This window comes from Papilio polytes, unplaced genomic scaffold, assembly GCF_000836215.1.
Source record: "Papilio polytes unplaced genomic scaffold, Ppol_1.0 DF823923.1, whole genome shotgun sequence".
Taxonomy (NCBI): domain Eukaryota; kingdom Metazoa; phylum Arthropoda; class Insecta; order Lepidoptera; family Papilionidae; genus Papilio; species Papilio polytes.
In genome coordinates, this window is record NW_013525281.1 from 1564740 (window position 1) to 1576652 (window position 11913).

Here is an 11913-nt window from a genome sequence, read left to right on the forward strand (position 1 = left end):
ACATAATACCTATATATACTGAAATCAATATTCATGATCTCTTACTTACAATTTAAATAATTGACATCGGATGAAACTAACATTAACTCCACAATTATTACACATTAAAAATTAAGACTAACAAATTTTTGCCGGACACTATAGAAAAATCTACTCAAAAAAATAATCTACAACACTTTATCTATTAAATACCTAAGCCCAGCTAGTTAACCTAGCACATGAGAGCTTGTTTCGTATTTTTAGACAACTTATTTAATTGATACTGTCGCTTTAAACTCAGAGCAATACTTCTCGCCAGGCTTAGGATGCGCGCCAATCTATCCATACTTCTAGTGACATTGACAGCTGTCAGCTAGGGACGTGACGTTTATGCCGATAATCTAGAGTTGCGCCAATTCTACTACGCACGGTACTAATTTTGTTCCTAACAGTATACATCAGGATCTGAATACTGTTTATTTATGACAAGCAGAAGCCCGCTAGGCCCAACTTTAGTCCCTTTCGCTTTCCACCCTTTTCTTAAGAGGAAGAGATGGAAGGGAAAAGTGGATTTGACGGTGGAGGAGACGAATACAAAGAGGAAATATCCTCTTTATGTGCGTCTCCTCCTCCGTTGATCAGGGGTAGGCAATGCATCTGCCATTGCGGATGTCCATAGGCAACGGTCGCTTTGGAATTTCAGGTGTGCGCTTGCTCGTTTGCCACATCATAATAGTTATATAAAAAAAATATATATGTATAAAAAGTACATAGTTATGGCCTTTTAATGGTGCAAGAATTTTTGAAATCGGCCCAGTAGTTTTTTTAGTTATTTCAATAAATACAAAAATCCAAAAAATCAAATCATTCCTCTTTATAATATCAGTATAGACTAGCGATTCACTCCAGATCGCATCTCAGCCTGTCCAATGCAAACAATGTCATCTTTATATATTAGTTTACGAGTAGATGATCTCGTTTGTTCGCTGCGATTTTTATCAAACTTTAATGGGGTCGTATACCAAATTGGTATAATGATATGACAAATGACGTCATAAATCCAATTATTGTAGCAAAATACTCGTGATTTCTTATCGAAGACGGATTCATCAAACATGTTGCATAAAACTTACAAAAGGTACAGGAACGTGCAGATTTCTCTTACTAAGATCGGACGCATATCTGAAAAATATCGCTCAACTGTTTAGTTGCACAACTAAAAATCGAGTAGTGCGCACCTCTATGGCTCATAGGAATCGAAGCGCGACTAAACAGTGCGACTTTTAATCCAATGCTCTTAAATTACAATTAAGGACTTTCTGAGTGTCTGTCAAATGTTTTAAAATGAGGCAAAGATTAACTATACTTTTAATTTATCGCATAAGTGTATGTCTTAAAAATAGTTTGTTACCCCTGGCGGGGATGTAAGCGATCGCAAGGCCAGGCTGTGTCGCAAGTCGCAAGTCATTCCGGTGTATATTTCAACTAGATAATGTTGATCCTGTGCACTCCGCCTGCTCTGCGGTATGTTAATTGGCTTGCACATTCTTGATCCGTTCATTACTCTTATCAATGTTATTGCTTAATTATGGTTTATATTAATAAGTATATTTTTTCTAAATAGCCCAGGAAATTGCCAACAAAGCTAGAGACCTCTAGCTTGTTGTGGGCATAGTTTTGGAGGCATTCTTGTGATTTTTTAAGGAATTTGGAGTAGATGTCTGCCCCTAACAGACTCGACCTCCATCATCGGATAACGATTTCAAAATAGATTTTTTTGTGAAGAGTTTTTTTTTGTATTGTTTTTGAGGATTAATTTGTTCTTAATGTTTGTTTTGAAAGCTCTAATTAAAGAAAAACTTACTGTTAGAAAATTTATTAGAAAGCAAGACGCCATTACATTGTCATAGTAATTTTAAAAGATAGATTCAAAAACCCTTTAAAGTCAAAAGACAAGAACATTATTAAAGAATTATCTGTTGCTTGTGGCTTCGCCTGCATGAAATTAAAAAATAAAACCTATGTTACTCACTAACGTAGATTTTTAACAGTGAAAATATTTGTCCTTTAGTTTTTGAGTCATTTCAATATGTACAAAAATACATATTTTTATAATATCAGTATATGTATATCAAATTAAGACATTTAATTAAGACTAGCTGTACGATATCTGACGATACTACGTGTGAAAGTGACAAACGGGCACACGACCGCAGACCTCTTTACGTAAATGAGGTCGTTACGTAACAGATAAGTAAATATGTATATAAACCACATATGTACTCTGCTTCTGAAATACTCAAATATTTCACACGTAATGTGCAACTAGAGTGCCGTAAACTCGTAGTTAGTGGTATTTGAGATAGGTCGGAACAAAATAAATATAATTGTTTGGCTCTAAAATCACGGGCCATAGACTAAAAATGGTTCTCTAATGTCACAAACTGTGTTATGTTCGGAAAAGTTTAGATATCTATGAAGGCGATTTTTTTGTCTCCAACTATGAACATATTCTTTGACGTTGTCTACATTATTGCTCTCTGCATTACTAAAGATTGACGACATCAAACTATGTCGAGGTTCTGAGTCAAAGAAATTTTAAAATTATTGTGAATTAATCTTCATTAATTAGTTGCTTATATTTTATAACTGGTCAGTGACATCCTGTGTCATTACGGGTGTGTAGTTTGCGATTCGACTTAGCGCATTGCTACATAGAAATATATGAAATAATACTTTTCGCCCGCAATTCGGTCCGAGTGAAATAAAAAAAAACAAGTAGCTTATGTGTTCTTCCAGACTTCCACAACATCTCAGACAAATTTCATCGAGATCCATTCAGCCGTTTAGGCTACGAACTCTACCGAACATCCATCCATTCACCTATACTTTCGCATTTATAATATAAGTAAGATTGATAGATTATTTTGTTGTATTTAGTATTTAAGTTACATGTTTTGTCATCGTATTTTCGACCTACTAATCTCTAGAAATCTGGCTTACTGACCGTCTTTACCGTTGCCCATTACGCAATAAAAGTTTAGTCAGACTATAATTTCGATAAAAAAAACATATGATAACTTAATTTTATTCAATATATTTAAATAAAATCTAGTTTAATGCTTACAAATTAATATTCTAGCACAATTTTAAGAACTAGTCTAGATGTCACGCGTTTTTCGTTCGTGATAATTAAAAAAATAAACTGAGTAGACTATGAGGTATTCCAAATGTGATCTATCTCTGTACATCGAAACTTTGGGATTAATACTTTTAGCTTTTGACCGCGACTTTGCTTTGCATTTTATCCGTTTTATAGATCCGGACGTGACAAATATCCATCAAAACAATCGAATTCAACTACAATAAGTTTGCATGGTAATGTCCCATAGTAATCGATGTCAATATTTAGGGTGTCGGATGTCGGTCAGTCGGTTGCTGTTACTGATATAAGATTAGGTAACATGAAAGTGGCGTTACGTCACAGACACTGACCTAAGGCGAGATTCCATTGATAGTAGTTTTAGGTAATGAAATAAAATGTTTTGCATAATTATTACAAATATTTTTTGAACAAATAACGCGCAAGTTCTTCGTCTTCTTGATGCATCTAATAGGACGTTTTAACCGTAACTATTTTTTTCTTTTTGAATATTATATCTTTATTATTCTATAAGCTTTTGCCACGATTTGTCCGCGTGGAATTAAAACCAAAGTAAGTTGTCTATGTGTCCTATCAGATCATCCTCTACATCTATTTAAAATACCATCGAGATCCATTCAGCGGTTTAGGCTACAAACTCAACTCAACATACATTTATCCGTCTCCGTCAATTTTCGTATTTAAAACATTACAAAACGAGCCTTCGCCCGCAAACTTCGGTAGCGAAAATTTGGACCACCCGTGGCGCCATTTTGACAGCGCGGAATTTAAAAAAATAGCCTATGAAATGCTTATTCATGTCAGCTACCCTCTAGCGAAAGTCCTGTCCAAATGAGCCCGGTTTGGAGATTACCCGGAACAAATGCGGCTTGCAGACATACAAATAGACAAAAAAATCGGTTTTCGTAATTAGCAACGCAAATTCATCATGTACCCAAAATCTGGAATTTTTCTTTATATATTACAGACACTCCAATTTTATTATACATGTTATGCGACGAAACGATGGGGACATAAACCAGAAAGTGTTAAGATCAAATGTGGATGGCTACAAAGGAAGAGGAAGACCGAAGAAAGTATGGATGGAATGTGTGAAAGAGGATACGCTTAAGAAAGGAGTGGATTCAGATATGACGGCTGATAGAGATGTATGAAAGAGCAGCACATACTGTGCCGACCCTCCGTAAGGGATAAGGGAAAATGATGAGGACTCCAATTTTATTATATGTATAGATTAGTAAGATTACACGACAAACCGTTTATATCTTAAAGTATTTTTCACACGAAGATTTAAACCCATGTTAGTTTTTCTTTACTGTTTGCGGCATAAAGCCATCCAAAGCACGTGGTCGGCGGAACACACAACTTTCTCCTCATTGTGTGCGAACTCATCATATGCATAAGACAACATAACATAAGCCGCGGTTACGTTTGTCGAGTCATTCAATACAACTGGAGTTTTGTAAGATTTATCTCGATTTAAAATCACAATGTAAAACTAGAAATTGGTCTCTGGAACTGGAAAGCAATGTTTAGTTACAAGGAAGAGTATTATCCTACTATAGTCAATAGACACAAGGAAGAAGTCCAATGTTTACAACAGGATTAGCTGAAACAGATGTTGGTCATCTATACTATTATAATAAAGCGTAAATACACACTTCTTTGTTGCCTAAGATGTCAGCAATCACAGCATATTTTCGAATAACTCCTTTTTAAATAAAAAGCCCTACACTTGCGTTACGCTTTAGGATATATATTTTCACGCCGTTAAACTTAGGGGTAAATATTTTGGATAAAAGCCCTAATGTGGGAAAGAGACCATAAGTTGTTGCCAACATCAAGGAAGCAAGGTTGCCACGGGTTGACATTATATGATATCATTTTGATTCGCAATTGATAATTTGACAAATGTGGACAATAAAATGATTTTTTTATAATTTCATGCGGATGAAGTCCCATTGAAACAGCTAGTAAGGGCTATGTCGTACATGCTAGATTTATTCTTACTATTATATTATCTCTGGCATTACCAACTAAAAAAATTCTTTCGATTCGTTATATACGAAGGGAAGATGTAACTTATTTAATAGATAAGTGAATTGATGGTGGAGACGCGTAAGGTCAAATATCCTCTTTATGTGCGTCTCTTCTTCCATTAATTACGCGAATCTGCGATTGCGCATGGCTTTAAGCTGCCAGTTTTCGAAATCAGATGACCATTAGCTCGTTTGCCATCTTATAATATAAAAAACCCACTTTAAATAACTCATACAACAATTTACGAATAGCCTTAATAATGCAGAACACATAATATTGTATGACGTGAACAATATACGATGATATGAAGGTTACATAATAAATATGGTTTGTTTCATCATAACTATAATCTCATACCACGCAACGTAGTGGCTAATACGCATTTATGTAAGAGAATTATAAAAAAAAACGTACTGAGAACACTTTCTTACACTTGAACAATAAATATTAGGTTCATGTATTTGTACATAAGATACAATATGAAAACAAGATGAGATTTTTACACGAAGATAAGCTGTCAATTTGGGGTGTATGTAACTTCATTTACTGCGAGTACCAGGGTTGCATAAATGAAAATAAACTGTAGTATTAGATATGAGCATTGCATCAATGTGCAAAAAAAGCAGCGTACAGGGAGGAGTGGCGGCGTCTTGTAAAGCGGGTCACTGATACGTGATAACCACGACGAGTCTGTAAAGACTCAAGCGACAAAGAAGAAGATTAGATATGATAATAACATACTGACGAATTGAGAAAATATGTCTTTTTATAACAAGGTGGCAAACAAGCAAGCGGCCACTGAATTCAGCAAAATGACGAAGTGACCGCTGCCTATAAACATCAACAGACGAAGGAAACGCACATAAAGATGAAATTTCCCTTTTCTCTATAATAATATGTCTCCTCCAGCGTCAGATCTACGTCCACTATCCATCCTTTTCTTATGGGAAAAAGGATGAGAAGGCAAAGGGACTAAAGTTGGGCCACCGGCACCACACTCGTCAGACGAAACGCGGAAGTACTTCCACTTGTGTGTGTGATCGTATTACGCCGGGCGAGCCGGCCTATTCGTGCGAACATGTTAAAGCGGGCTCTACCACATTTTTGGGAAATTGGTTATAAAATTGAGTTCTGGTCAATAACAAGATTCTCAACTCGGCTCCTATAAGTTCATACACTTATATAATATTGTATATTTTACGGTCACCTTTGACATCGATTGCGTGGACGGAATTTATGTTTCGAGTTGTAAATGTTTAGTGTTAAATTATTGTGCTCCACAGCCTTGGCTCGGCGCCGGGTCAGTCGCTGAATTTTGTATTTTGCAACACAATATAATAGATTTACTTAATATTCAAATATAACCTTTGTAAATATGACATTAGTAAATTAGGATAAGAACATACTTGATTATAATGAACTAAATTCAAGGTTCCATTTGATGGCACAAGTTAACAACGGATCTAATCGAGGTTACTGGCTGATTTAATACAAACAATTTGATCATAGAAATCTTATGATAAAGAAAAAACAATATTTAACTACAAAAATATTTTATGAATTACTAAAAAGATTTAAGATACAATTTTATTTCTTCATCTTTATGAAGTTATAAAATTTTGCTGTTAGAATTTTCTAGAAGCATTTGAACTTGGTGACCTGAGTTAAATATTCGATTACGTCCTTTGGCCGCTAAGTCGTAAAAATGTCGTAATATTTCAACCGAAAGCATGTATCGGAAGTGGGGCCAAGTCGTCAACTGCTGTTGCACAATCCCGCCAAATGCCAACAGACTGCGCTGTGACTCGCAATCTTGTCACATTCCTGACATTACTTGCCGAATACTAGAACCCGCTAGACACTAATTTCTAACAGTTTTAGCTGAAGTGAACAGTTCAGTTACTGCGCGTAAATTATAACTGTCAGAAATGTTAAGTTAAAGTTTTTTCTACGACATAGTCCTTCAAAAGGCTTTTACAAGGACAAATTACTTATTATACATTCTTTTTTTTTAATTTACAGAAATTAAATACAAAATATATGCTAGGAAAAGTACGCTACATCTTTTGTCAGTCCAACCTTCTTAATGGATAAGCCAAGCAAAGTTAGGTTAAGCTAGCTTAACAGAAATAAAAAAATTGAGTACTTAACTAGCAAATACTGTTTGAAGGCGTACCATATCGTATCTTAACAAAAATCTAAATTAACTTTTAAATACCAAGCCATGTTAAAACTATCGCTAAGTCATCAGATTACGTTGGTGGTGAAATCCTTTTAAAATCTAACCTCGACTGAATATTCCGATATTCTATTGTTTTATGAATGAAAATAAAGATATCTGATTAGTTTCGGGTCAAGGTGGAACGCATCTTTTGCCTTGGTGTTACATTTTACACAAAGCGACACATATCAATTTGATAATCTATATAAAACTATATAAAACACTTCGTCCGCGTGGAAATAACTAGTAAAAATAAACTTTTTAATAAAAAAAAAAAACCGACTTCCAAACAAAATACACTAAAAACAAAATATTCTCAAATAAGCAAAAATGACCCGAAATTTCGTCGCCCGATTTTGAGCTAAACTATTTAACTACGTCGTAGTCTTAGACTCCAGAAATTAAACAAAAAAATGGGACCCACTTGCAAGCATTACCTTTCGGATAAAGAAAAAATTATCAAAATTGGTCCATTAGCGGCGGAGTTATGCCGTAACACACATAAAAAAAAAACAAAAAACGTATCGACGAATTGAGTACCTCCTTCTTTTGGGAAGTCGGTCAAAAACAAGTCGCCTATGTGTTCTTCCAGACTATCTACATCTAAGACTTTCAACGCGTACAGCAGTTTCGGTCAACGACCTGAAAAAACTCATGTTGCTGGCTGCATTTATTTTATCATCGCCTGAAAAATATATTTGGTATTCTGTTTAAAATATATTGACTACTTTAATCTTTCGTTAATCCTAGCACAGATTATGTCATAGATAAATTCATATGGATTTTAACCTGAATTTCCTATTGTTACTGCATTTAAAGTAGTCTAGATGAAGCTATTATTTTATCGATAACAAAAGAATTTATCGACTATCGATATAGTATCGAGTCACGACTTTGTTCGATATATAATAATAGTGTATTTGGCTTGCCTTTAATACTCCAAAGCGGTCATGGTTTAATCTCTAATGACATATTGTCTGACGATATAAATGTTGACCGTAGAAGATTGAGGACGATTCTTGCATCACATAAAATGGTTTTGTAGCTAAGAGCGGGCGCACACTTTGTTGACTCGCCCTTTGATTCCTATGAGTATATGGAGGTCCATACACTACGCGATTTTTAGTTTGCAAATAAACAGTTGAAGGCTGCGAAATAATCGACTATCGCACAACTGTTGTCCGATAGTTTAGTCACATGTGTGCCTGCTCTAAATCTTACTAATATTATAAATGCGAAAGTTTAGATGGATGTTTGAAATGCAAACGGCTGAATGAATCTCGATGATATTTGGCATAGATGTAGAGCATAGCCTGGAAGAACACAAAGCCTACTTCTGTTTTTTTTTTTATACGAAGTCGCGGACTAAAAGATTTTTTAATGGTCACTAAGGACTTCTTAGATTACAGTGTGTGTAAAACACAGCATAAAGTGTTTTTGTTTTAAAAATTCTCGCGGTATAGTATTAGCTGACTTAACGTCCATTTTTGCTTAACTACAAAAAGCTACAACCGCTTCTTATGCATATTCAGTGTATTGTTATTTAAGAAAGTTTTACATAACTTATTACATTTGAAAGATGAATAACTTAAACGCCAATTATGACGTCATGCACTTGACCATTAAAAATTGTTTAACTACTTCAACGAATACAGATAATATAAATTATTTTGTATATCATATTTGTATTTGGACTTTTTAAGTTAATTAAGTACTGTATTTCTTAGTTTTTTTAATCTTAGTTAGGTAAAGGGGGATTTTTGTTTTGGGAAAGACGTGTCAATCTCATAGTGCTGCTAGTAGATCCTAAGAAACGAGCTGGCATAATCGTACAGACGCTTCTGATGCTGGCTTAGCCAATCTATACTATTATAATAAAGCGTAAACACACACTGCTTTGTTGCTTAAGATGTCTGCAATTACAGCATATTTTTGAATAATACTTTTTTTAATAAAAAGCCTTACATTTACGTCACGCTTTAGGCTATATATTTTCACGCCATTAGACTTAGGGGATAAATATTTTGGATAAAAATCCTAATGTGATCCTAAAGAGACCATAAGTTGCTGCCAACATCAAGAAAGTAAGATTGCCAAGGTTTGTCTTGTATTGACATAATTATGTCTACATCGGACGGGTATTTCTTAGTTCATATTATAAAATTACATTTGGTTCCTTTCGAGATCTAAGAGTAGGTGAAAACCTTTGACTAAATTATCGCAAAAATGTGCGATTGTCGATTGTTTCGCAGCCCATTCAACTGTTTAGTTGCACAACTAAAAATCGAGTAGTATGCGCACCTCTATATAAGCTCATAGAAATCAAAGCGTGACTAAATAGTTGTGCGATAATTTAGTCAATGGTGTGTGAATTCTAATAATCCCTGAAAAATTCATTGAGGAAACTTTTGACGTCCTACCTAACAGACAGGCGCCTCCCTTCTCCATCAAACCGCAAGGTCGCAGCCGCTACTGATCCGAGGTCAATTGTCACAAGAATTTTGTGGTTTATATGAAATTTGATACAAATCGTTTGACTTCAAAATACTTAAAAGTATTATCTTTGGTAAAAATATAATCATACAAAAAGATCAAACAAATTACTACGCAGATTTTAATAAGTTCTTGTTTAACTGATTTATGCTAGGTTCCTGAAGTTTCCGTTTATTTTACATTAACTAGGGATTGCTTACTGTTAAGTTGACCTAAGTTTTAACGGAGTAAAACTCAAGTGACGTCGTTCGGAAACGAATTACTAATTGTGATTATTGTTGACTAGCTGTTACTCGCGACATCATTCCTGTGTAATTATAAAAATACTAAATAAAACAAAACATAGCTTATGTTACTCACAGATAAATTACCTTGCTAATGGTGAAAGAATTATTAAAATCGGCCCAGTAGTTTTTGAGTTATTTCAATATATACAAAAATACAAATCTTTTCTCTTTATAATATGAGCATAGATGACATATAGTAAGTGATCCCATGTCATTCAATTTTTATTCCACACCTCAATTAGTGGTTAGATTTTTTAAAATAACAAACAAGTAAGTATTCATATCTTAATTGAGTAACTTCACAGATATTTTTATTATAACGAAATGTAATTCAGCGTTACTTATTCTTGTAAAGATCAACGTTGTTGATGTTTTAAATTCGATACACACGACATATCGAGATCGTATTGCGTAGTCACGCACTAATTGCTGATGTTCGATCACGAATCGTTTTACGATTATCGAGACATCGAAAATATCGACACAAAAAAAAACAACACTAGATATCTCAATCAATATTAGATATTTTGATCTTTACTTTTTAGGGGTGTCGAAATTGAGTTGGATTTTAAAGAATTACAAATCAAAAAGTTTCAAATAGGTAATTGTAATATTGATAACTAGCTGATGCTCCCGACTTAGTTTGTGTGAAATAAAACAATACTTAATAAAAAAACATAGCCTATGTTACTCAACGACTCACTGATAACGTAGCTTTCTAATGGTGTACGAATTTTTGAAATCAGTCCAGTACTTGTTTAGTTATAGATACAAAAATACAAATCTCTCTTCTTTATAATCATATATTAATATTATAAATGCGAAAGTTCAGATGGATGGATGTTTGTTAGTGTTTGTAGCCTAAACGGATGAACGGATTTCTATGAAATTTGGTATAGATGTATAGGATATTCTGGAAGAACACATAGGGTACTTACTTGTTTATTTAATTCCACGCGGACGGAATCGCGGGCGAAAGCTACTTTTATATATATTAGTATAGGCTAATATTATAAATGGGAATGGATGGATGGATGTTTTACTATGTATTTCTAAAACTGCTAATGAAATTTGGAACAGATGTAGAACATAGTCTGAATGAATACACGCTTCATATTAAGTTTTATTTTTAATTCCGCGTAAACAAAGTCCTGTGTTAAAGTTAATGTTTTCAGGGTTATTTATTTCATTACTGCGGAAATAAATCTACATTCAAAATGTTATTTATGTGTTCATGGGCAAAATTTTATTTTCAATTTTATAATTTATTTTAAAGCGCTGACACCCCTGTCTGGTATTATAATAATTGCATTACGCTAATAGGTTATTTTGTAACAGTTAAGATGTGGGATAGCCATCACTTGTAACGTTGTAATGAGTGCTGGCAGTCGCTACTTCAAACATTAATGAGAGCATTTTAACGACTACGATGTACTTGATTATTTTAATTGATTCGTTCTTATCATATACTAGCTGTTCCCGTGCGACTTTATCCGCGTGAAATGATGAAAATTACATATTATTGTTTACATTTCTCCAATTATCAATTGCAAATGTCAAAAGACATGAGACAATGACAAACCATGGCAACCTCGCCTCCTAGATGTTGGCAGCCTGTAGTTTACAGTCCCTTTCCCACATTTAGGTTTTTTCTAACTTTTTTATCCCCTAAATTTTATAGCGTGAAAATATATATCCTAAAGCGTATAGTAAGTGTAGAGCTTTTAATT